Genomic DNA, 27,911 nt, shown 5'->3' with positions numbered 1-27,911 from the left:
TAGATTAGGTTCTGAGAATGAACAAGATAAGACTCCTGCCATAGGGAGCTTCTGTTCTGATTCGGTGTGAGTTTGGGAGGAGAACATGAAGTCAAGGAATTCAATAAATAAAAAGCTGATTTCTGAGTGTGATATCTGCTTTGAGAGAACGAGGCAGGACGAGGCAATGCAGAGGAGGATGATTTCCCCTTCACAGGATGAGGGAAAATTTCTCTGCAGAGGTGATGTGTGAGCTGAGGTCTGAAACATGAGATAAATCCAGCTGTGGCAGGAGGTGTGGGAAGCCCATTTCGGGCAGGGAAGAGCATGTGCAGTGGTCCTGAAGAGGGAAACCGTTTGGCATGTACAGGAGCAGAAAAGAAGCCCAGATGCCCGATGTATAATGAGCAAGAGGAAATGAATAGAGGTGGCAGGCAGGGGTCAGGTCATGCTAGGATTGGTTTGTTTTTTAAAGAGACATGGTCTCACTCTGTCACCCAGGCTGGAGTGCGGTGGGGCAATCATAGCTCACCGCAGCCTCAACCTCTTCTGGGACCAAGGGGTTCTGTCATCTCAGCCTCTCAAGTAGCTGGGACTATAGGCATTAACCACACCAGGCCTGGCTAATTTTTTTCATTGTTAGTAGAGACAGGAGTCTTGCTGTGTTGCCTAGGTGGGTCTGAAACTCCCATACTCAAGTGATCCTCCCATCCTGACCTCAAAAAGCACTGGAATTACAGGTTTACACACTACATGTGGCCAAGATTGGGGGTTTAAAAATGCTTTACTTTTAATTTTTGTGGGTACATAGTAGGTGTATATATTTATGGGGTACATGAGATGTTCTGATAGAGTCATACAATGTGTAATAATCACATCAGGGTAAATGGAATACCCCTCACCTTAAGCATTTATGCTTTCTTTGTTTTATAAACAATTCAGTTATGCTCTTTTCCTTTTTTCTTTCTCTCTTTCTCTTTCTGTCTCTCTTTCTTTTTAAGATGGAGTGCAGCTCTGTCTCCTGGGCTGGAGTCCAATGGTGTAATCTCGGCTCACTGCAACATCCACCCCACCCCACCCCAGGTTCAAGTGATTCTCCAGCCTCAGCATCCTGAGTAGCTATGACTACAGTCACACACCACTGAGCCCAGCTAATTTTTTTATTTTTAGTAGAGACAGTGTTTTGCCATGTCAGGGTTGTCTTGAACTCTTGACCTCAGGTGATCCTCCTGCCTTGGCCTCCCAAAGTTCTGGGATTACAGGCATAAACCACCATTCCTGGCCTCTTTTATCTATTTTAAAATATACAATAAATTATTGTTTACCATTGACACTCTGTTGTACTACCAAGTACTACATCTTATTCATTCTAACTGTATTTTTGTACCCATTAATTATTCCTGTGCAGTCCCTCCAGCCCACTACCCTCTTCAGCCTCTGGTAATCATCATTCTACTCTCTACTTCCATGAGTTAATTGTTTTAATTTTTAGCACCCACAAATGACTGGGAGCATGCAAAATTTGTCCTTCTGTGTCTGGCTTATTTTACTTAACAGAATGACCTCCAGTTCTACCCATGTTGTTGCAAATAACAGGATTCTATTCTTTTTCATTGCTGAATAATATTCTATTGTGTATATGCACCACATTTTCTTTATCCATTCACCTGCTAATGGACACTTAGATCGCTTCCAAATCTTGGCTACTGTGAATAGTGTTGCAATAAATATAGAAATGTAGATATTTCTTTGATATACTGATTTTCTTTCTTTGGGGTACATACCCAGCAGTAGAATTACTGTGTCATAAAGTAGCACTCTTTTTAGTTTTTTGAAGACTCTCCAAATGGTTCTCCATAGTGGTTGCACTAATTTACATTTCCACCAATAGTGTACCAGTGTTCCATTTTCTCCACATCCTCATTAGCATCTGTTACTGCCTGACTTTTGGATATAAGCCATTTAAACTGGGGTAGATAATAGCTCATTGTAGTTTTAATTTGCATTTCTCTGATGATCAGTGATGTTGAACACCTTTTCATATATTCGTTTGGCATTTGTATGTCTTCTTTTGAGAAATGTCTATTGCTCATTTAAATCAGATTATTAGAGCTTTTTTTCTATTGATTTTGTTTACCCTGAGCTCCTTATATACTCAAGGGTTATTGGTCCCTTGTCAGATGGATTCAGGATTGGGCTTTGTCTCTATTTTACACTCAATTCTAAACCATTAAATACTGTCAACTGGAGAAGTGACATCATATTTACATTGGAAGATGACTTTGTGTATTTGCTACCTATTGCTATGTAACATACCAGCTGGGCATGGTGGCTAACGCCTGCAATCTCAGCAGCTGGGAGACCAAAGCAGGTGGATAATGAAGTCAGGAGTCAGAGACCAGCCTGGCCAACATAATGAAACCTCATCTTTACTAAAAATAAAAATAAAAAATATTAGCTGGGCATGGTGGCATATGCTGGTAGTTCCAGCTATGTGGGAGGCTGAGGTGGGAAGAATTTTTGAGCCGAGAAGTTTGAGGGTGTGGTAAGCTATGATGACACCACTTTGTTCTATAACCTAGGTGATACACCAATACCCTGTCTTGAAAGAAAGGAAGAAACGTAAGAATGGAGGGAGGGAGGTAGAGTGGGAGGGAGGAAGGAAGAAGGGAAGGAAGGGAGGGAGGGAAAGGAGAGAGGGAATGAAAAAGAAAGAAGGAAAGGAAGGAATGCAGAGATAGGGAAGTACATAATCAGTAGTCAAAGGGCACACCATATACCCGGAAAAACTAATACAGGATGACTGGCCTAGAGCCATCTGGCTCAGCTATTGAACTTTAACAATAAAGAAAAATACTCCACTGGCCTTTTGACAGGAAACTATAACACATATGTAGAAGAACCTCCAGCCAGCCTCAGACCTTCCCATAGCCCCAGCCAGAACCAGATGACAATAGAGTCAGAACTTAAAGAAAGAACTAAAAACACGGAAAATGAATCAAGAATATTCTCCCAAGAAAGATGTCATCCGAGTATACACACATTAAACAGAAAATCTCAAATATGCACCAATTTCAAATATACAAAATAGATTTTGAAGCAACTATGGGTGAAAATAGAAAGTGCAGATTAGAAATAATGATGACACTTTAATCTTTTTTCATAATTTTAATGAATGTTGAATGAAAAGATGTCACTTGCACATAGGCATTTATCTGAAGTTCAGAAATGTTGCCACCTTACTTCAGCTTCTGTTTCTTGAGCTTCCATTGTATCAAGCAAAATAAAATGTATATATATTTAAAACACATACAAAATACGGAGTTATTTTTAATGTATTTATTTATCTAACTACCTATTTGCACAAAAAAAGGTTTTAATTAATTATCACCTTGTTTTTTGTTTTTGTTTTTGAGACAGAGTCTCACTCTGTTGCCTAGGCTCAAGTGGAATGGTTCAATCTCAGCTCACTGCAACCTCCGCCTCCCAGGCTCAAGAGATTCTCGCCCCTCAGCCTCTTGAGTAGTTGAGATTACAGGCACACACCAAGACACCTGGCTAATTTTGGAATTTTTAGTAGAGATGGGGTTTTGCCATGTTGGCCAGGCTGGTCTCAAACTCCAGACTTCAAGTGATCCACCCACCTTGGCTACCCAAAGTGCTAGGATTGCAGGTGTGAGATATCGTGCCCAGGCATAATTTCATGATTTATTACTTGCTTTTCTGTACTTTCTCTCTCTCTCAGACAGGATCTCACTCTGTTGCCCAGGCTGAAGTCTCAAACTCCTGGGTTCTAGTGATCCACCTGCCTCAGCCTCCCAAGGAGTTGGGACTACAGGTGCACATTAAAATTACTGGTTTTTAATTTTTGATAGAGATGGGATCTTGCTATGTTGCTCACTTTGGTCTCAAATTCCTGACTTCAAGTAGTCTGCCCACCTCGGCCTCCCAAAGTGCTGAAATTACAGTCATGAGCCACCGTGCCCAGGCTCTTTGTACTTTTCTATAGGACTTGGATTTTATATAATAATTACAAATATTTTTTACAAAAGCCTTTGCTATTTTAAACTGTTAAAAATTAAGCAGTGATTAAGAATGAGCTACAGAAAACAGTATTCAGCACCTATTCTATACTAGATATTTTGCATGTAGCAGACCACCTAATTGACATATCAAGGCAGGAATTACAATCTTTATTTTCCAGGAGACAAAACTGAGGCTTACAATTATTTCTCAAATCTAGAGTTACACAGCTGCTGCCAAAACAAGTGCCCCTCCCAGCAGCCTCCCCCTTCCGGTTTTATCAAATTCAACCCCCTACTTCTACCCCCACATCTGTGTGTAAGAATGTTCACACACACACACACACACACACACACACACACACACACACACGCTTCTGCAATATTCCATCTGCCTAGGCCAGGAGCCTGTCATGACAAACCAAATGCAATAACTATTTCCTGACCAAATCTCTTATTCAATATCTCTATGATTTGGGAAACAGTTTCTGATTTCACATTGATGAGGGCCACACTGAGGTCTCAAGAGAAGTAATAATTACAAAGCATCCCCCTCTATGTGAAAGGGTATGATGTTCAGATATATTCAGCCCTTTGAGATGCTCTGCTGGAAGGTGATTGAGGTGGAAAGTACTATTGACTCATGGTCATCTTGGTCCATGGTCTTTAATAATGATAACTTGTACTTCTTTCATGTCTGTGCTAAGGGTGCTTTCAAAAGCTGGAAGAAGCTTATCAATTTCTAGGTATGGAAATATCTCTTTGACAATGTATATGTGGGAGTGTGTGTATGCCATGTAAATATATACATACATATATTCACATATAAGTATATACACACATATCTACATATATACGTATAGTATACTAATTAAAAGGTAAATTCTTAATGATCCATGAAAAGAGAATGGCAGGTCAGGTGTAGTGGCTCACACTTGTAATCCAGTACAGTGGGAGGTTGAGGGGGGGAGGATCACTCAAGCCCAGGAGTTCGAAACTGGCCCAGGAAACATGGTAAGACCCCATCTCTACCACAAATATAAAAATTAGATGGGCATGGTGGCATGTACCTAGGGCCACAGCTACTCAGGAGGCTGAGGTGGGAGGATGACTTAAGCCAAGAAGGCAGATGTTGCAGTGAGCTGAGATCATACCACTGTGCTTCAGCCTGAATGACAAAGCAGTAGCTTGCCTCAAAAAAAAGATAAGGAAAAAAGAAAAGAAAAAAAATTGGTATCCCAGAAAAGGTTTAAAATATCTATATATTCACAAATGTATATAATCATAGTATATTAATCAAAAAGTAAATTCTTAATACTTCATGGCAAGCAATGACAGACCACAGATGATGACTCATGCTTGTAATCTCAGCATGTTGAGGTGCCCAGGCAAGAGGATTGCTTGTGTCCAAAAGTTTAAGACCAGCCTAAGCAACAGAGTGAGAACCAACCTCTCAAGCAAAATCGGAAATGAGTGAGGGATGGTGGCATATGCCTGTAGTCTGTGCTACTCAAGATGCTGACTTCGGAAAATCAGTGAAGGCAAAAAGGCCAAGGCTGCAATGGTGCCATTATCACGTGACCACACTCCAGCCTGAGTGACAGAGCAAAACCCTCAGGAAAAAAAATTAACTGTAAAAAATATTATAAAAGAAGACATGAAATGAGAAGCTACCAAGTCCATGGCAAAGACAAACAGCCCAAGCAGAGGCCCATTCCCCTCTGAACCCCCAGAAGACAAGAAAAACCATGAGACACTAAATAAGAGACATCACTGTAAAAAGACACAGACAAATTACTACAAATCTGTCAAAAATACACTCTTCAGGTTAAAAGTAGAGACAGGTGTTTAGCCAAGGCACACTGCTAAAAAGTGAACAAATGAGAGTCCAGGGAAGCTTTGGGCTTTTTGATGCTGTTGACCATCAAAGACCTATAGAGCTGGATCCAGAAGAGGCCACTGTGAGGCAAGTGCAGGGCAGAAAAAAACCACCATGAGGCGGGAGATGAGCCTGGAGTGTCCACTAAGAGGCAGAAGATGAGCCTGCAGAGGCCATGGTGAGGCACAAGCTGGAATATGAAAGGCCGCTGTGAAAAGAAAAGCTGAATCTTGAGAGGCAGATGTGACACTGAGGATGGGGCTGAAGAGACCACTGCGAGGCAAATGAAAGCCCTGCCAAAATGGCTGAAAACAGGTAGTAACAAGGCCAGAAAAGGCCCATAGAGGGAATAGCCGTGCTGAAGAGGATGTGGTCAGGCAGGAGCTGGATCTGTCCGGGCCACCAGTAGGCTGAAGGAAGGACTTCAAAGCCTGACTTGAAAAATACTAAAGTCTACAGAGGCTGCTAGGAGCTGGGCAGGAGGTGGGACAAACGTGGTTGTTGTGAGGCAAGAGTTGAGCCTGTAGACCCAGCGAGGAAGAAGAGCTGGGCCTGGGGAGGCCGCCATGAGGGAGGCAGAGGCCCAGCCTGGAGAGGCCAGACAGGAGGCAGGAGCTGGCCCTGGAGTGGCCCACATCAGAAAGTTTTGTGCCCAGTCAGGCCCCTGGAAAGGCAGGACCTGGCCTGGAGTGGCCGATTTCCGGGCCATTTAGGCCTGCCGGGACCACCGAGAGAAGGCCAGAGCAGGGCTGAGAGAAGCAGACTTGAGGAAGTTTTGGGCCTGGAGGCACCATTGGAGGGCAGGAGCTGAGCCTTGAGGGGACACCATGAGGCATGAGCTGGGTGGGCCTGGAGAGCTTGACTTGAGGATCTTTCAGGCCTACAGAGGCCGACCGGAGCTGGGCGGGAGCTGACTGAGTCCACAGAGGTTGTTTCAAGGTGAGGCAGGAGGTGGGCCTGTAGACACAGCCAGGAGGAAGAGCTGGGCCCAGAGAGGAATCCAGGAGGCAGCACTTCAGCCTGGAGAGGACATGAGAGGCATGAGCTGGGCCTGCAGGGGCCAACAAAAGGCTTCCAAGAACTGGGCCTGGAAGGCCTCTGTAAGGAGCAAGCTGGGCCTGCAGAGGCCACTCACTGGGATGCAGGAACTGGGACTGCAGAGGCTGCCATGCCCATACCTCCCCAGCCTGGCCCTCCTTGTCTCTCCATCCATACTCTGCCCCTGCCATCCATGTACCAGGCAGTGGCAGGCTGGTCTTTCTACAGCAAACTGGACTAGGGCTCTTCCCTGCCCACAGCCCTCAGAGCTAAAGTTGGAGTCAAGCCTCACATGGTTTGGCTTGGCATTGAGAGCCCTTTCCCCCTCAGCACTGGCTCATCCAAAGCACTCAGTGCAGGGCAGGGCAGTGCAGGGAAGGAGCCCCCTTATTCAAATGTGGGTTTGGTGCAGAACTGGGTATGAGATGGTGATTTCCCTAAGAAGAAACAGGGCTGAGATGGGGGAATTTTCTGGGTTCAGAGTTAGACCTCCAAACAGTACGCTTCCTTTGAGACACCAAATGGAGGGGTCCAGCTGGCAGCTGGCTCCTGGTCTGGAGCTTCAGGGAGAGGTCTCAGCTCAGAGCCACATTCGAGAGCCAGCTTAAATGCAGCCTCCTGCAGGGAACCCTGAGAGCTTCCACAGCCTCAGATCTGCCCCTCTGCATACTCCAGATCTTTTGCCAATAGGCGTTTGGCTCTTCATGTCATCTCCCTTCCATGCCTGGGAGTAAAGGTGAGGTGCAGGGACTTAAGCTTGTGTACTCTGGTGCCATCGGGGAGGATGTGTCAAGTAGAGAGGCGGGGCTTGGACAGAGGGAGACGCCGAGGAGAGTCAAGGACATGTGAGCACTTGAGCCTGGGAGCAGGAAAAGAGATGAGAGTGAGCAGAGGCAAGTGCTGGGGCAGGGGAGCAGGTGGAGAGTCGGGGAATGAGGGGGCTGGAGATATGGGGGTGGGGATGTGGGCAAGGGGCTGCCTGGCTGTCCAGGCTCAGGAGTCTATTACATCCTCCCACAAGAGCCAGCTCACCCGGTCACCCCAAAGCCCTTCCTCTGTGGGTGGGCCCAGAGCACGGATGACTCAATTGAGCAGGCCTGAGTTGGACTTGGGTGGCTGCTGGGCTGGACTCCTGGCCGTAGGGAGCAGCCGCCACCCTGCCTACTGCATTCACTTTCCAGCTGGCTGCCTCTCTGAGCAGATGCAATATTGGGTGCCTTGTGAAACATGCTCCTAGTGCACCTGCTGCCTGCTGCACTTCCGGGACTGCCCTGGGCTCTCCAGAGGGAGTTCCTGCTTAGGCTGGGCCTAGATTTGGAGCTCTGCCTCTCTTACCTTGTTCCTTTCCTCCAGAGGCCAGCTGCTTGAGTACCGTGGAAGCCAGTCTATCCCCAGGGTACAGCTGGGTTTGTTCCACAGCCCTTCATGGTGTATCTATCTGGACTGACTGCTGATTTCATAGAGAGGGGTGTGTCTTGCCCCAGCTCACCTGGCACATCTACAGCAATTGTGGGGGCAGAATCTGGAGCTCCCAGCCCCCAGCCCTGCCACATTAGGGGAGACTGAACCCCACATCTCTGAAGTCCCACTGGGCTGGTGTGAGTGGGCTCCCGACTCCAGGGCTGCTCTGCAGGCTGTGGGGCTCACTCTCCAGCTCCAGGCCCACCTGATGTGCTCAGGCTGCTCACCTTTGGGCCTGTCCTGCTTCTCAGCTATTCAGCTGACCCCGAGGGCCTCTCCCTCATCTTGAGCACCAGCTATGGGCTCTGACTTAGAGGTTCCAAGAACCTTAGACCATTTGGCTCAGCCCCTCATTTCTCAGCTGGGGAAACTGAGACCAAAGAGGGGAAGCAAACTTCTCATGGACCCCCAGCAAGTCAGAGGCAGAACTGGGTCTAGGAGCCTCTTTCTGACAGAAGTCCTCCCTGACCCCTGTGCCTTCTTTAGTGTCTGATTAACTTCCGCATAAGGAGACCGTCCTGCTGAGGCTGGAAATGGTGCTGTCCAGGGCCGTGTGTGCCCATGACTCTGCCTGTGTTTGTACTTGTGAGTGTGTAGGGGGGCGGGGATGAGGGGTGGGAATAAACAGCAACATGCTAGGGGCTGGAATGCACTCCAGCTCACCCCCAGAAAAAGGCAGGGTGAGCCCTGCCCAGCACAGCACATGCTTAGGCTTTCCAATCTGCTGAATGCCTGTGAGGCTGGCTGGGCTAACAAGACAAAGGACAGGACTTTCCCCCACAGATGGCAAGCGTGGTCCAGGATGGGTAGAAGCTTCTGCAGCAGTTTTGGGGGTCACATTCCAGCCCATCGGCTGACAGTTAAGCAGAGAAGCCACCTCTAGGGGTCAGTCATGATCTAGCGATTCTGATGAGGACAAGTGAAACCTTGGCTAATAGGAATACAAAAAGTTAGCCAGCTGTGGTGGCAGGTGCCTGTAATCCCAGCTACTCGGGAGGCTGAGGCAGGATAATCCCTTGAACCTGGGAGGTGGAGGTTGCAGTGAGCTGAGATCACGCCACTGCACTCTCCAGCCTGGGCAACAAGAGCGAGACTCTGTCTCAAAAAAAAAAAAAAAAAAAGAAAGGATGCTGGAGGGTGGGAGTCTGCTGCTGATCTGTGTCTGTATCCCTGGCTTTGTGGGGTGTATACCTCCCCAGTATCCCCGGGACAGGAGCTTGCAAATGCTGTAAAACCTGGAGGCCACAGCAAAACTGTAGAAGTCAGGCTAGCAAAGGTGATAGGATGGAATAGGCTTTTATAAAAGTTTGATGAGTGTTTGTACAATACAAGAAAGAAGATCTATCTAATTTTCTATTGAGACTAATACAATCTTGGTGCAAAACTGGAATGAGGATGTACAAGGGAAGTTCACAATAGAACAGTCTGAATGATGGGTCTTTGTCACAGGGAGAGGGTGCAGGGCAGTGCTTAGTGCACGGTCTCTGGAGCCAGGCAATCCGGATTTGTGTTTCTGCTGCCACTACTTACCTTCCCTGTGACCTTAGGCAAAATGACTTGCCTTCAGTACCTCATATATAAAGGGGAAATAACCTTTACAATAAGCCTTCTAGGATGAAATGAAATACTTCAAGGAAAGTAACTTAGTAATATCAAAAACATAGAAAACCAAATAGAAGTTAGCTATTACTAACTTTTATGAGCATGAATTCCAAAATTTTAAATAAAATAATACCAAGTCAAATACAGCAATGTACACACACACGAATAATGCATCATGGTGAATTAGATTGCATTATCGTAAAGCAAGGGCAGAGTCAACATCAGATAATGTACTACGAGCAAGCTAGCATTCTTTATTTTTTTCTTGAGACCAGATCTTACTGTCACCCAGGCTGAGGTGCAGTGTCACGATCCGGGCTCACTGCAACCTCCATCTCCCTGGCTCAAGTGATCCTCCTCTCCGCTCACAGCCTTCCCAAGTGTTGGGATTACAGGTGTGCAGCACCACACCTGGCCCTATCTTCCTGAATATATAGTAATTGTCTACTCTATAATAATTATCTGCCATATAGTAATTATCTACTATATAGTATTTTTCTACTCTATAGTAATTGTCTACCATATAGTAATTACCTACTATATAGTAATTATCTACCATATAGTAATTATCTACTATACAGTAATTGTCTACCATATAGTAATTATCTACTATACTAATTATCTACCATATAGTAATTATCTACTATACATTCAGGAAGATAGGGCCAGGTGTGGTGCTGCACACCTGTAATCCCAACACTTGGGAAGGCTGTGAGCGGAGAGGAGGATCACTTGAGCCAGGGAGATGGAGGTTGCAGTGAGCCCAGATCGTGACACTGCACCTCAGCCTGGGTGACAGTAAGATCTGGTCTCAAGAAAAAAATAAAGAATGCTAGCTTGCTCGTAGTACATTATCTGATGTTGACTCTGCCCTTGCTTTACGATAATGCAATCTAATTCACCATGATGCATTATTCGTGTGTGTGTACATTGCTGTATTTGACTTGGTATTATTTTATTTAAAATTTTGGAATTCATGCTCATAAAAGTTAGTAATAGCTAACTTCTATTTGGTTTTCTATGTTTTTGATATTACTAAGTTACTTTCCTTGAAGTATTTCATTTCATCCTAGAAGGCTTATTGTAAAGGTTATTTCCCCTTTATATATGAGGTACTGAAGGCAAGTCATTTTGCCTAAGGTCACAGGGAAGGTAAGTAGTGGCAGCAGAAACACAAATCCGGATTGCCTGGCTCCAGAGACCGTGCACTAAGCACTGCCCTGCACCCTCTCCCTGTGACAAAGACCCATCATTCAGACTGTTCTATTGTGAACTTCCCTTGTACATCCTCATTCCAGTTTTGCACCAAGATTGTATTAGTCTCAATAGAAAATTAGATAGATCTTCTTTCTTGTATTGTACAAACACTCATCAAACTTTTATAAAAGCCTATTCCATCCTATCACCTTTGCTAGCCTGACTTCTACAGTTTTGCTGTGGCCTCCAGGTTTTACAGCATTTGCAAGCTCCTGTCCCGGGGATACTGGGGAGGTATACACCCCACAAAGCCAGGGATACAGACACAGATCAGCAGCAGACTCCCACCCTCCAGCATCCTTTCTTTTTTTTTTTTTTTTTTTGAGACAGAGTCTCGCTCTTGTTGCCCAGGCTGGAGAGTGCAGTGGCGTGATCTCAGCTCACTGCAACCTCCACCTCCCAGGTTCAAGGGATTATCCTGCCTCAGCCTCCCGAGTAGCTGGGATTACAGGCACCTGCCACCACAGCTGGCTAACTTTTTGTATTCCTATTAGCCAAGGTTTCACTTGTCCTCATCAGAATCGCTAGATCATGACTGACCCCTAGAGGTGGCTTCTCTGCTTAACTGTCAGCCGATGGGCTGGAATGTGACCCCCAAAACTGCTGCAGAAGCTTCTACCCATCCTGGACCACGCTTGCCATCTGTGGGGGAAAGTCCTGTCCTTTGTCTTGTTAGCCCAGCCAGCCTCACAGGCATTCAGCAGATTGGAAAGCCTAAGCATGTGCTGTGCTGGGCAGGGCTCACCCTGCCTTTTTCTGGGGGTGAGCTGGAGTGCATTCCAGCCCCTAGCATGTTGCTGTTTATTCCCACCCCTCATCCCCGCCCCCCTACACACTCACAAGTACAAACACAGGCAGAGTCATGGGCACACACGGCCCTGGACAGCACCATTTCCAGCCTCAGCAGGACGGTCTCCTTATGCGGAAGTTAATCAGACACTAAAGAAGGCACAGGGGTCAGGGAGGACTTCTGTCAGAAAGAGGCTCCTAGACCCAGTTCTGCCTCTGACTTGCTGGGGGTCCATGAGAAGTTTGCTTCCCCTCTTTGGTCTCAGTTTCCCCAGCTGAGAAATGAGGGGCTGAGCCAAATGGTCTAAGGTTCTTGGAACCTCTAAGTCAGAGCCCATAGCTGGTGCTCAAGATGAGGGAGAGGCCCTCGGGGTCAGCTGAATAGCTGAGAAGCAGGACAGGCCCAAAGGTGAGCAGCCTGAGCACATCAGGTGGGCCTGGAGCTGGAGAGTGAGCCCCACAGCCTGCAGAGCAGCCCTGGAGTCGGGAGCCCACTCACACCAGCCCAGTGGGACTTCAGAGATGTGGGGTTCAGTCTCCCCTAATGTGGCAGGGCTGGGGGCTGGGAGCTCCAGATTCTGCCCCCACAATTGCTGTAGATGTGCCAGGTGAGCTGGGGCAAGACACACCCCTCTCTATGAAATCAGCAGTCAGTCCAGATAGATACACCATGAAGGGCTGTGGAACAAACCCAGCTGTACCCTGGGGATAGACTGGCTTCCACGGTACTCAAGCAGCTGGCCTCTGGAGGAAAGGAACAAGGTAAGAGAGGCAGAGCTCCAAATCTAGGCCCAGCCTAAGCAGGAACTCCCTCTGGAGAGCCCAGGGCAGTCCCGGAAGTGCAGCAGGCAGCAGGTGCACTAGGAGCATGTTTCACAAGGCACCCAATATTGCATCTGCTCAGAGAGGCAGCCAGCTGGAAAGTGAATGCAGTAGGCAGGGTGGCGGCTGCTCCCTACGGCCAGGAGTCCAGCCCAGCAGCCACCCAAGTCCAACTCAGGCCTGCTCAATTGAGTCATCCGTGCTCTGGGCCCACCCACAGAGGAAGGGCTTTGGGGTGACCGGGTGAGCTGGCTCTTGTGGGAGGATGTAATAGACTCCTGAGCCTGGACAGCCAGGCAGCCCCTTGCCCACATCCCCACCCCCATATCTCCAGCCCCCTCATTCCCCGACTCTCCACCTGCTCCCCTGCCCCAGCACTTGCCTCTGCTCACTCTCATCTCTTTTCCTGCTCCCAGGCTCAAGTGCTCACATGTCCTTGACTCTCCTCGGCGTCTCCCTCTGTCCAAGCCCCGCCTCTCTACTTGACACATCCTCCCCGATGGCACCAGAGTACACAAGCTTAAGTCCCTGCACCTCACCTTTACTCCCAGGCATGGAAGGGAGATGACATGAAGAGCCAAACGCCTATTGGCAAAAGATCTGGAGTATGCAGAGGGGCAGATCTGAGGCTGTGGAAGCTCTCAGGGTTCCCTGCAGGAGGCTGCATTTAAGCTGGCTCTCGAATGTGGCTCTGAGCTGAGACCTCTCCCTGAAGCTCCAGACCAGGAGCCAGCTGCCAGCTGGACCCCTCCATTTGGTGTCTCAAAGGAAGCGTACTGTTTGGAGGTCTAACTCTGAACCCAGAAAATTCCCCCATCTCAGCCCTGTTTCTTCTTAGGGAAATCACCATCTCATACCCAGTTCTGCACCAAACCCACATTTGAATAAGGGGGCTCCTTCCCTGCACTGCCCTGCCCTGCACTGAGTGCTTTGGATGAGCCAGTGCTGAGGGGGAAAGGGCTCTCAATGCCAAGCCAAACCATGTGAGGCTTGACTCCAACTTTAGCTCTGAGGGCTGTGGGCAGGGAAGAGCCCTAGTCCAGTTTGCTGTAGAAAGACCAGCCTGCCACTGCCTGGTACATGGATGGCAGGGGCAGAGTATGGATGGAGAGACAAGGAGGGCCAGGCTGGGGAGGTATGGGCATGGCAGCCTCTGCAGTCCCAGTTCCTGCATCCCAGTGAGTGGCCTCTGCAGGCCCAGCTTGCTCCTTACAGAGGCCTTCCAGGCCCAGTTCTTGGAAGCCTTTTGTTGGCCCCTGCAGGCCCAGCTCATGCCTCTCATGTCCTCTCCAGGCTGAAGTGCTGCCTCCTGGATTCCTCTCTGGGCCCAGCTCTTCCTCCTGGCTGTGTCTACAGGCCCACCTCCTGCCTCACCTTGAAACAACCTCTGTGGACTCAGTCAGCTCCCGCCCAGCTCCGGTCGGCCTCTGTAGGCCTGAAAGATCCTCAAGTCAAGCTCTCCAGGCCCACCCAGCTCATGCCTCATGGTGTCCCCTCAAGGCTCAGCTCCTGCCCTCCAATGGTGCCTCCAGGCCCAAAACTTCCTCAAGTCTGCTTCTCTCAGCCCTGCTCTGGCCTTCTCTCGGTGGTCCCGGCAGGCCTAAATGGCCCGGAAATCGGCCACTCCAGGCCAGGTCCTGCCTTTCCAGGGGCCTGACTGGGCACAAAACTTTCTGATGTGGGCCACTCCAGGGCCAGCTCCTGCCTCCTGTCTGGCCTCTCCAGGCTGGGCCTCTGCCTCCCTCATGGCGGCCTCCCCAGGCCCAGCTCTTCTTCCTCGCTGGGTCTACAGGCTCAACTCTTGCCTCACAACAACCACGTTTGTCCCACCTCCTGCCCAGCTCCTAGCAGCCTCTGTAGACTTTAGTATTTTTCAAGTCAGGCTTTGAAGTCCTTCCTTCAGCCTACTGGTGGCCCGGACAGATCCAGCTCCTGCCTGACCACATCCTCTTCAGCACGGCTATTCCCTCTATGGGCCTTTTCTGGCCTTGTTACTACCTGTTTTCAGCCATTTTGGCAGGGCTTTCATTTGCCTCGCAGTGGTCTCTTCAGCCCCATCCTCAGTGTCACATCTGCCTCTCAAGATTCAGCTTTTCTTTTCACAGCGGCCTTTCATATTCCAGCTTGTGCCTCACCATGGCCTCTGCAGGCTCATCTTCTGCCTCTTAGTGGACACTCCAGGCTCATCTCCCGCCTCATGGTGGTTTTTTTCTGCCCTGCACTTGCCTCACAGTGGCCTCTTCTGGATCCAGCTCTATAGGTCTTTGATGGTCAACAGCATCAAAAAGCCCAAAGCTTCCCTGGACTCTCATTTGTTCACTTTTTAGCAGTGTGCCTTGGCTAAACACCTGTCTCTACTTTTAACCTGAAGAGTGTATTTTTGACAGATTTGTAGTAATTTGTCTGTGTCTTTTTACAGTGATGTCTCTTATTTAGTGTCTCATGGTTTTTCTTGTCTTCTGGGGGTTCAGAGGGGAATGGGCCTCTGCTTGGGCTGTTTGTCTTTGCCATGGACTTGGTAGCTTCTCATTTCATGTCTTCTTTTATAATATTTTTTACAGTTAATTTTTTTTCCTGAGGGTTTTGCTCTGTCACTCAGGCTGGAGTGTGGTCACGTGATAATGGCACCATTGCAGCCTTGGCCTTTTTGCCTTCACTGATTTTCCGAAGTCAGCATCTTGAGTAGCACAGACTACAGGCATATGCCACCATCCCTCACTCATTTCCGATTTTGCTTGAGAGGTTGGTTCTCACTCTGTTGCTTAGGCTGGTCTTAAACTTTTGGACACAAGCAATCCTCTTGCCTGGGCACCTCAACATGCTGAGATTACAAGCATGAGTCATCATCTGTGGTCTGTCATTGCTTGCCATGAAGTATTAAGAATTTACTTTTTGATTAATATACTATGATTATATACATTTGTGAATATATAGATATTTTAAACCTTTTCTGGGATACCAATTTTTTTTCTTTTCTTTTTTCCTTATCTTTTTTTTGAGGCAAGCTACTGCTTTGTCATTCAGGCTGAAGCACAGTGGTATGATCTCAGCTCACTGCAACATCTGCCTTCTTGGCTTAAGTCATCCTCCCACCTCAGCCTCCTGAGTAGCTGTGGCCCTAGGTACATGCCACCATGCCCATCTAATTTTTATATTTGTGGTAGAGATGGGGTCTTACCATGTTTCCTGGGCCAGTTTCGAACTCCTGGGCTTGAGTGATCCTCCCCCCCTCAACCTCCCACTGTACTGGATTACAAGTGTGAGCCACTACACCTGACCTGCCATTCTCTTTTCATGGATCATTAAGAATTTACCTTTTAATTAGTATACTATACGTATATATGTAGATATGTGTGTATATACTTATATGTGAATATATGTATGTATATATTTACATGGCATACACACACTCCCACATATACATTGTCAAAGAGATATTTCCATACCTAGAAATTGATAAGCTTCTTCCAGCTTTTGAAAGCACCCTTAGCACAGACATGAAAGAAGTACAAGTTATCATTATTAAAGACCATGGACCAAGATGACCATGAGTCAATAGTACTTTCCACCTCAATCACCTTCCAGCAGAGCATCTCAAAGGGCTGAATATATCTGAACATCATACCCTTTCACATAGAGGGGGATGCTTTGTAATTATTACTTCTCTTGAGACCTCAGTGTGGCCCTCATCAATGTGAAATCAGAAACTGTTTCCCAAATCATAGAGATATTGAATAAGAGATTTGGTCAGGAAATAGTTATTGCATTTGGTTTGTCATGACAGGCTCCTGGCCTAGGCAGATGGAATATTGCAGAAGCGTGTGTGTGTGTGTGTGTGTGTGTGTGTGTGTGTGTGTGTGTGAACATTCTTACACACAGATGTGGGGGTAGAAGTAGGGGGTTGAATTTGATAAAACCGGAAGGGGGAGGCTGCTGGGAGGGGCACTTGTTTTGGCAGCAGCTGTGTAACTCTAGATTTGAGAAATAATTGTAAGCCTCAGTTTTGTCTCCTGGAAAATAAAGATTGTAATTCCTGCCTTGATATGTCAATTAGGTGGTCTGCTACATGCAAAATATCTAGTATAGAATAGGTGCTGAATACTGTTTTCTGTAGCTCATTCTTAATCACTGCTTAATTTTTAACAGTTTAAAATAGCAAAGGCTTTTGTAAAAAATATTTGTAATTATTATATAAAATCCAAGTCCTATAGAAAAGTACAAAGAGCCTGGGCACGGTGGCTCATGACTGTAATTTCAGCACTTTGGGAGGCCGAGGTGGGCAGACTACTTGAAGTCAGGAATTTGAGACCAAAGTGAGCAACATAGCAAGATCCCATCTCTATCAAAAATTAAAAACCAGTAATTTTAATGTGCACCTGTAGTCCCAACTCCTTGGGAGGCTGAGGCAGGTGGATCACTAGAACCCAGGAGTTTGAGACTTCAGCCTGGGCAACAGAGTGAGATCCTGTCTGAGAGAGAGAGAAAGTACAGAAAAGCAAGTAATAAATCATGAAATTATGCCTGGGCACGATATCTCACACCTGCAATCCTAGCACTTTGGGTAGCCAAGGTGGGTGGATCACTTGAAGTCTGGAGTTTGAGACCAGCCTGGCCAACATGGCAAAACCCCATCTCTACTAAAAATTCCAAAATTAGCCAGGTGTCTTGGTGTGTGCCTGTAATCTCAACTACTCAAGAGGCTGAGGGGCGAGAATCTCTTGAGCCTGGGAGGCGGAGGTTGCAGTGAGCTGAGATTGAACCATTCCACTTGAGCCTAGGCAACAGAGTGAGACTCTGTCTCAAAAACAAAAACAAAAAACAAGGTGATAATTAATTAAAACCTTTTTTTGTGCAAATAGGTAGTTAGATAAATAAATACATTAAAAATAACTCCGTATTTTGTATGTGTTTTAAATATATATACATTTTATTTTGCTTGATACAATGGAAGCTCAAGAAACAGAAGCTGAAGTAAGGTGGCAACATTTCTGAACTTCAGATAAATGCCTATGTGCAAGTGACATCTTTTCATTCAACATTCATTAAAATTATGAAAAAAGATTAAAGTGTCATCATTATTTCTAATCTGCACTTTCTATTTTCACCCATAGTTGCTTCAAAATCTATTTTGTATATTTGAAATTGGTGCATATTTGAGATTTTCTGTTTAATGTGTGTATACTCGGATGACATCTTTCTTGGGAGAATATTCTTGATTCATTTTCCGTGTTTTTAGTTCTTTCTTTAAGTTCTGACTCTATTGTCATCTGGTTCTGGCTGGGGCTATGGGAAGGTCTGAGGCTGGCTGGAGGTTCTTCTACATATGTGTTATAGTTTCCTGTCAAAAGGCCAGTGGAGTATTTTTCTTTATCGTTAAAGTTCAATAGCTGAGCCAGATGGCTCTAGGCCAGTCATCCTGTATTAGTTTTTCCGGGTATATGGTGTGCCCTTTGACTACTGATTATGTACTTCCCTATCTCTGCATTCCTTCCTTTCCTTCTTTCTTTTTCATTCCCTCTCTCCTTTCCCTCCCTCCCTTCCTTCCCTTCTTCCTTCCTCCCTCCCACTCTACCTCCCTCCCTCCATTCTTACGTTTCTTCCTTTCTTTCAAGACGCCATTGGTCTGTCACCCAGGTTCTAGAACAAAGTGGTGTCATCATAGCTTACCACACCCTCAAACTTCTGGGCTCAAAAAAAAAAAAATCTCAAAAAAAAGAAAAAAGATAGTGCAGCAGACACTCTTTGTGCCGTCCTCATGGCCCTCAGCATTGCCAGTTACATACATGCCATGGGCTGATTCCTTCAAGAGCACGCTCAGTGTATACTAATCATGCCTTTTCATTTCCTTTATTTCCTGATGTTTTAACAGCTGGGGCTTTGCTGATCCTGGAGAGACTGTTCCACCCAGGGTGAGCCAGTTCCTAGAGATGGTAAAGGACTCACCTGCAAGTGTACCCTCTAACTGCAAACCAGCTAATCCAAAGCCCACAGCCCCAACCAACTCCTTCATCAGGCTCTTACACTGGGCCACTGTCCATCTGCCCTCATCACCAGACAAGTAGGGACAGCCCTATGCCCCAGAGCAGGGTGACATTATTCAAACTATTAATAGCTAATCCAGTGCCTGCTTACCCTGCCTTGCTTTACCTTGGATGCCACAAATAAAGCTCTTGCCCATGTTTTCTCCTAGCTTCTTTGACTTCTTGACCAACTGTGGCCTCCCCATGTATCCCTGCATAGCATACCAAGGCTCTTTTTACTAGGAACCTATCAGTATCAAAAACTCCTTCCTTCAGGACAGTCATTTCCATATCTGTGTGTCTTACCATATATGGTTAAAGTAAATCTTGAGTCCATTTTAAAACAGCCCTGAGGAATGGGAGTTGGTGGGTAAATGCTGCACCTTCCCCGCCCCTCAGTTGCAGTATCTTTGAAGATCCTAGTGAGACTGAGCCCTAGTACAGATCAGTGGGTAATGGACAGTTTAAGATTTGTGTGCATATTATACTGCCATAGGAATTAGGACAGTAAATTGTTGTTAGGGTGATGCACAAATTGACCACTGGAAGAGATCAGGAACCCAGTAGAGACCCATGACACATGGAAACTTGAAATGAGACAGAAGTTGCCTTGTAGATTATTGGGGAAAAGACGGAATATTCTACAAATGGTGTGGCACAATTGATTATTCATATGGAAAATAAATACAACTAGAACCCTAGTTCACACCATACCAAAAATGAAAGCCAGGTTGATTAAGGATCTAGCTGTGAAAGGCAAAACTTTGAAAACATTTACAAGGAAATGTAGGGGGACATCATTATGATTGGGGCAGTGTCTTAGTTTGCGCTGTTCTAACAAAATGCCATAGACTGGGTGCTTGAACAAAATGCCACAGACTGGGTGGCTTAAACAACAAACACTGATTTCTCCCAGTTCTGGAGGCTGGATGTTCAAGATTAGGGTTGATTCTTGGGGAGGGCCTCCTTGTTCACAGAGGGCCATCTTCTTGTATCCTCACATGGCAGAGAGCAAGAAAGACAAGAAGCAACCCTCTTGCATCTCTTCTTATAAAGGTGCTGATTTCATCATAAGAACTCCACCCTCTTAACCTAATTACTTCCCAAGGGCCCCACCTCCTAACAGCATTACATTGGAGGCTAGGATTTCAACACAGAAATTTTGAGGGGACACAAACATTCAGTTCATAACATGTAGAAAGTAATTTCTTAAAGTACTGAAAGTGTCTGGGTGTGGTGGTTCACACCTGTCATCCCAGCACTTTGGGAGGCTGAACAGGAGGATTGCTTGAGCCTTGGAATTCCAGACCAACTGGGGTGACATAACAAGACCCAGTCAGCATGCAGGCACCCCCCCCCCCACACACGCACACACCCAAAATTAGCTGGCTGTGCTGCTGCATGCCTGTAGTTCTGGCTACTCAGGAGGCTGAGGCAGGAGGATCACTGGAGGACATACATAGAAACAGGATAGAAAGAATGGTTATCAGGGACCAGGAGGTGAGGAAATGTTGATCAAAGGGTACAAAATTTCCATTGTAACATAAACAAATCTGGTATTTCTATTTTATAGTATGGGTGGTGATGAATGTGTTTAAAAACTTGGAAACAAAGCAAGGCTATAAACTCTGGGCATTACTATGTAAAATACTGCTGGAAGTTCTATTTAGGCCAATAATAAAAGAAAAGTAAATAAAATGCTACAGATTATTAAAGAAGAGGAATTTGTACCAATCTTACTAAAACTATTAAAAAAAATTGGAGAGGAAGGATTTCTCCTTAACTCATTCTATTGCTCCAGTATCACCCTGGTATGAAATACAGGCAAGGACAAAAAACAAAAAAGAGGAAAACCACAGGCCAATATCCCTGAAGAACATAAATACATCTAGCTAAATACTAGCAAACTGAATCCACCTCCACATCAAAAAGATAATTTATCACAATCAAATGGGTTTTATTAGAGGAGTTCAAGGATGGTTCTTCATTTATAAATCAATAAATGTGATTCACCAAATAAATAGAACTGGAAACAAAAAGCATATGATTATCTCAATAGATGCAGAAGAAGCACCTGATAAATTCCAGCATCCCTTCATGATAAATACCCATAACAAAATAGACATCAAAGGAACGTACTTCAAAATAATGAGTCATCTATGGCAAACCCACAGCCAATCTCAAAATGAATGGGGAAACATTGAAAGTGTTTCCCCTAATAAGTGGAAAAAGACAAAGATATCTACCCTCACCACTCCTATTCAACATAGTACTGGAACTCCTAACCAGAGCAATCAGACAAGAGAAAGAGAGAAAATGCAACCAAATTAGAAAAGAGGAAGTCAAATTATCTCTGTTCCCTGATAACGTGATCATATACCTATAAAACCCTAAGAACTCCACCAACATATTTTCAGACTTGTTAATCAACTTCATTAAAGTTTCAGGATACAAAATCAGCACACAACAAGCAGTAGCATTTCTATACACCAATAGCCTTCAGGCTAAGAACCAAATAAAGAATTCAATGTCTTTTACAGTAGCCACAGAAAATGTAAATTCACTAGGTATACATTTATCAAAGGAGGTGAAAGAGGTCTATAAGGAAAACTAAAAAACAATGATGAAAGAAATTGTAGATGGTACAAACAAATAAAACAATTCCATGCCCATAGATTGAAAGAATCAATATCATTAAAATGACCCTACTACCCAAAGACATGTACAGATTCAATGCTATTCCAATCAAACTACTGAGGTCATTTTTCACAGAATTAGAAAAACACTATCCTAAAGTTCATAGAGAATCAACTTAAATGTGACATAAGAAATGTGCTTAAATATTAATCAACCCATTCAAATAGTATTTGTTTAATCTTTTTTATGATAGATGCCTACAATTACTGTACGATGTAAACATACACAATACATAATTTTTTTTTTCTTTGAATGGAAGGGCATCAAATGAACACTATGCTGGTGAAATTTGTCACTTCTGTAGCTTGGTTCATTCCCCCTATTGGGTGCATTGATGATATTGAACAGAAGTTCTAGATAGTAAGTACTCAGTAATATCTTATTGATGAATTAACTGATTCTAAGATCACAAGTGTCTCTTCTGCCAATCATGAACTTTCCCAAAGAACTGTCAAGCTAAAAGCAAGCAAGCCACCATAAAGATCAAGCAAGATTTGTGGACTTACAAGAGCGAGCTCAAACAACAAAACAACCTATGGTCTGCTGCCTGCTTCAAAACCATTGACCACTTCTAATAGTCTTTAGTAACTGAATTTCCTCTGCAGGAGGTCAAGAGCCTGTCTAACCAGCGGTTAACTTTGTTATAAACAAATCAATTGAGAATTTGTAGTTTCATGTCTATGTTAGGGCTTTTCCCTAAATATTCCTTCCTGCAATTTTGCGCATGTAAATGTATTAGGAAAATTGTTATATTTTCTATATCAAATTAAAAACTTTTGCTCTAAGAATAATCTTGATTGACAACAGCCTGAGAACCTATATGCAAGCTACCTATTCAATAAATGACACCTATCTAAAAAATGTATGAGCATAAATGTCTCTTTATGTATATATACTTGCTAGTTAAAAAAAAAAAAAAACCAAATAGAAAATAGGCAAAAGATACAACCATATACTTCACCAAGCAGAATACAATAATCAATATGGGGCCTAACATGTTATCCATGAATACGAATTGTTGACACAATAACTAACTACACGTTGGCTTATTTTTAAAATATCAATTAGTTATATTGGTAACACAAATATTATTTTTATTAGCAATTTTGTAGACATTCATGAATAATTTGCTCCTTTCAGATTTTCACTGGGCCTTGTAATATTCATGGGAGCTTCAGAAGATCAACCATTTAAAGAATGCATCTATGTCTTTAAATAGCCCATATTCAAAAACAAAACTCAAATCGAGGACAGTGATTTGGCAAAGAGTAGAGATTGAAAACAATCAGGTTTTTTTTATCCATTTTCATTCCTCTCATTACTGTAATGTTGAGGTGGAGTTTATTTTCATCTCTCCTTTCGACATGATATAAACTCCCATTTCATCTTTTTTTCTTTTTTCTCTATAGCAGGCTTTGTATTCATCAAGTGAATTCCATCCACTTTTCACCTGCACTCCATTTAGGAAAAATTTTTTTAGGTACATTTTTGTTTCTTGTTTCACTTTACTGTTCTTTTTCTTTTCATTTTTTTAAGGCAGGATCTTGCTCTGTTGCCCAGGCCGAGGTGCAGTGGTACGATCACAGATCAAGGTAGCTTAGACCTCCTGGGCTCAAGTGATTCTCCTCCCCCGTCTCAGCCTCCTGAGTAGCTAGAACTGTAGGCAAGCAGCACCACAGCAAGCTGTTTTTTATTTTTGTAGAGACAAGCTACATTGGCCATGCTTGTCTGGAAATCCTGGGCCCAAGCAATCCTCCAGCCTCAGCCTTCCAAAGTTTCAGGATGACAGGCATGAGCCACTGTGCCCAGCTGTCTCTTTTGTTTTATAGTTTTTCTTGTCATATAGAGGGACTCTCCATATATGTTTTTCGGGTTCATCAGTATTTTAGGCTTGCTGATCATTGTCTTTTCAAGAATACAATATATGGCCATTAACTCTAATTGCCATGTTCTACAGTGGACCTCTTGAACTTATTCCTTCTAACTGTAAATTTGTATCATTTGGCCAGCATTTTCCAAGCTCTCCTACCACTCCACATCCCCATCCTCTGGTAGCTACCAGTCTACTCTCTACCTCTATGGGATCAACTTTTTAGTATTTCACATATGAGAGAGGTCAAGTGGAATTTGTCCTTCTGTACCTAGCTTATTTCACATAACATAATGTCCTGCAGGTTCATCCATGTTGCCACAAATGACAGTATTTCATTCTTTAGTATGGCTATGTACTCCACAGTGTACATATACCACCTTTAAAATCCATTGTGTCACTAATGGACACAAGTCTGGCTATTGTGAATTATGCTGCAACAAACATGGAAGTGCAGATATCTCTTCAACATATTAATACTCATATATATGCAGTAGTGGGATTCCTGAATTATATGGTGGTTCTATTTTTATTTTTTAAGAAATCTCCAAACTGTTCTCCACAATGGCTGTTTTAATTTACATTCTCACAAACTGTGTGCAAGGGTTACCTTCTCTCTACATCCTTGCCAACATTTGTTAACTTTTGTCTTTTTTATTGTAACTATTCTAGCGGTAGTGAAGTGATATCTCATTGTGGTTTCAATTTGCATCTCCCTGATTAGTGATATTGAATATTTTTCATTACTTTGGTGCCTGTTTTTATGTCTTCTTTTGAAAAATGTCTATTCAGGTTTTTTTTTTCATTTTCTTTCTTTCTTTCCTTTTTTTTTTTTTAGAGGGGCTCTGCTGCCCAGGCTGGAGTGCAGTGGCCTGATCTCAGCTCACTGCAACCTCCACCTTTCAGGTTCCAGTGATTCTCCTGTCTCAGCCTCTCAAGTAGGTGGGATTATAGGTGTCTGCCACCATGCCTGGCTAATTTTTGTATTTTTAGTAGAGACAGCATTTTACCATGTTAGTCAGGCCGGTCTCAAACTCCTGACCTCAGGGATCTGCCCATCTCTGCCTCCCAAAGTGCTTGGATTATAGGCATGAGCCACTGCACCTGACCCTTCATTTTCAAATCAGGGTGTTTTTGTTTTAATTTTTACCATTGATTTGTTTTAGTACCTTATATATTTCGGATGTTAGCCCCTTATTTTCTCCCATTCTGTATATTGTCTCTTCATTCTGTTGATTGTTTCCTTTGCTGTACGGAATCTTTTAACTGTGTTGTAGTCCAGTACAGCTATTTATGCATTTGTTGCCTGTGCTTTTATTCTCTGCACCCTGAGCCCAGAGTTTGGGCTCTGTTCCTGGGTGGCTACTTATTCAGGACAATAAAGGATTAATCTCAACCTGGCTTTTTGCTTCTGTTTGATATATATTAATATTTCTCACATTCCTCCCCCTTCAATGAATAAACTTCTCCCAACTGTGTCTGTCTCTTCTCTTTCCCCTCTCTTTCTTTATATCTTTCCCTGTCTCTCTCATACACCCTCCATGCTTCCCACACAAATACACGTGCACACATACATACATGCATACGCGCACACACACTCTCACAGATATCATACATTCCCAGTAACATCCACCTTTCAGTCAAAGCTGCTGTCATTCTGTAAATAAGTTAATGGCATTAGGTTTGGTGTCTGACTCCCTGGATTCAAACTCTTGTTAGGGATACAGCCTCGGAGAAATTAATTCTAACAAACTTCTCTCATTTATCAAAAGGAGATAAAAAGAGCACACACCTCAGTGCAATGGTTTAAAACTCATAGGTTGATCACTTACAAACAAGTCTAATTAAATTATCCTTTCAATTTCATGAGGTAAAATTTTCTGCCAAAAAAAAATTGTAATGATCACTAGTATGAAAGTTGTTTTTTTTCTATGAGACTTATATACTTACTGACAGCTAATCAGTAAAAAAGTTACATTTTAAAGTTTATAGGAGAAAATGAGTCAAATATATTTATTTCTACCATAAAATATGAAAACTAAATTTGTATAAATCAATGTGCTTCCCCTGCATTATGGCTGGCACAGATCAGAGAAATTAAAAATCTTCTTATTGCTGAAGTATCTGGATTGCTTTTCTCAAACTGTATTAACTGTGAGATGCTTGGAGGATCACAACTATACATTTCACTGCCCTAGTAGAAAATGGTCGTATTTTTAGAAACTTCCAAACATGTATTTTAGATATCAGTGGGAGCAGGTTTTTATATACAATTAGTGTTTCTCAGTTTAGAGCAAATAATTAATTTTTAATTTACCCCAGTCCCATGAACACTTAAAATGTTCATGAGAAAACTGAGAAATATATTCCTCTACTGAGCTTGATTTTCTATGACCTTTAGCCAGATGTATACTAAAAAGTCAGAAACCGGAGACCGGATCCAAGATGACCGTTTAGGAACAGCTCAGGATCGCAGCTCCCAGTGAAAGCGCAGAGGGTGAGTGGACGCCGTGTTTTTATTGCCCACAGACTAGGAAATTCCCGGGCGGAGGTGCTCCACGGTCGCCAGCGCGGCTGTTTCGGCCAGCGTGGCTGTGCCGGCCGGCACCGCTGCTTTGCCCCGCGGCTGCTTTGTCGGCGCCCTGGAGCCGCGGTTCCTGTACAAAATACACTGGTCCGGGGGCCCTTTTGGCTGGCAATTGGAGCCACGGGAAGTCGCCCGTATGCCGGCTCAAAAAGGGGACTGAGCAGAGAACCAGGACAGTAGATTCCAGGGCAAAAAAAAGAAAAAAAAGCGCCACAAACCTCAGTGCCGCTGTTTAAGCCAGCGCAGTGAGTGGCCGCAGGGGAAAACAAACAGACCCCAGCGCCTCTTCAACAGGCGACTGGAACACCAACTTAAAAAAGGCTCTGAGGCAGGGAGCCAGGCGATCAGGCTCGGCTGGCCCCACCCCCACAAAAGAACAGCAACCAGAAACTCTGGATTGAGAATTTCACAGCAAGTGCAGCTGAACCCGGGATGGTCCAGCTCTGTGGGGGAGGGGCGTCCGCCATTACCGAGGCAGCCCGCCGTTGCCAAGGCAACCCGCCACAGCAGAGACTCCGTCCCAACAGAGGCGGGCCACCATCCCCAAAGCAGTTCTAACTATACCCATATAAACAGGACTGCAAGGAATTTCACTCGGCAGCTAGGCGGAGCCCACAGCAGCTCAGCAAAGCTGCTATAGGCCGACAGTGACTAGGCTGCCTCCTTGCTGGGCTGGACAGGTCTGAAGGAGAAAAAAAAAAAAGAAGGCGGCAGCATAACGGAAACTCATAAATAAAGCCCTAAATCCGTGGGACAGAGCACCTGGGAACAAAAAGCAGTTTATGAGTACTGCTACAGCAGACCTAAAAGTACCTGCCCAGCAGCTCTGAATGAACAACAACAGAGCTTGCAGCTCACTGTTTGAACTCCTATAAAGAAGAGACCGCCTCCTCAAGCAGCTCTCTGACCCCTATATATCCAAAAAGACACCTCATAAAACAGAGATCAGATTGACACTAGGCGGGTATCCTTCTGGGACAAAGATAGCAGAAGAAGAAAACTGGTAACAACCCTTGCTGTTCAGCAGCAGGCAAGCAGGGCCTGGAGTGAACCTCAGCAGACCTACAGCAGAGGGGCCAGACTGTCAGAAGGAAACCAAGAGACAGAAATAACCTCATCATCAACAAACAGACCGTCAATCTGAAAGATTTGAGACCCAATCTGAAAGCCAACAACCACAAAGTCGACAGGTGGATAAATCCTTAAAGATGGGAAGAAACCAGTGAAAAAAGGATGAAAACACCCGAAACCAGAACACCTCTCCTCCTACAAGGGATCACAACTCCTCACCAGCAAGGGAACAAAGTTGGAGGGAGAACGAGTGTGATGAAATGACAGAATCAGACTTCAGAAGGTGGGTAGTAAGAAACTTCTGTGAACTTAAAGAACATGTTCTAACCAAATGCCAAGAAACTAAGAACCTTGAAAAAAGATTTGATGAAATGCTAACAAGAATGGACAAAATAGAAAGGAATATAAGTGAATTGATGGAGCTGAAAAACGCAACACGAGAACTTCGTGAAGCCTGAACAAGTATCAACAGCCGAATTGACCAAGCAGAAGAAAGGATATCAGAGGTCGAAGATCAACTCAATGAAATAAAACGGGAAGGCAAGACTGGAGAAAAAAGGGTAAAAAGGAATGAACAAAGTCTCCAAGAAATGTGGGACTGTGTGAAAAGACCTAATCTACGTTTGATAGGCGTACCCGAATGCGACGAAGAGAATGAATCCAAGCTGGAAAATACTCTTCAGGATATTATCCAGGAAAACTTCCCCAACCTAGCAAGGCAGGCAAACATTCAAGTCCAGGAAATACAGAGACCGCCACAAAGATATTCGTCAAGAAGAGCAACCCCAAGGCACATAATCGTCAGATTCACCAGGGT

At 44.7% G+C, this 27,911-nt stretch overlaps 2 pseudogenes; one reads left to right on the top strand and one right to left on the bottom strand.

Moving 5' to 3' along the window:
• Positions 1–7,522: 7,522 nt before the first annotated feature.
• Positions 7,523–8,992, bottom strand: LOC116536978 (annotated as a pseudogene).
• Positions 8,993–12,050: 3,058 nt separating this feature from the next.
• LOC116536977 lies at positions 12,051–13,520 on the top strand (annotated as a pseudogene).
• Positions 13,521–27,911: the final 14,391 nt, after the last annotated feature.

This window comes from Sapajus apella, unplaced genomic scaffold (genome assembly GCF_009761245.1).
Source record: "Sapajus apella isolate SASKATOON/1434 unplaced genomic scaffold, GSC_monkey_1.0 scaffold106, whole genome shotgun sequence".
NCBI classification, from domain to species: Eukaryota; Metazoa; Chordata; class Mammalia; order Primates; family Cebidae; genus Sapajus; species Sapajus apella.
The sequence above is the reverse complement of the archived record's forward strand: the minus strand, read 5'-3'. Positions and strand labels throughout refer to the sequence as shown.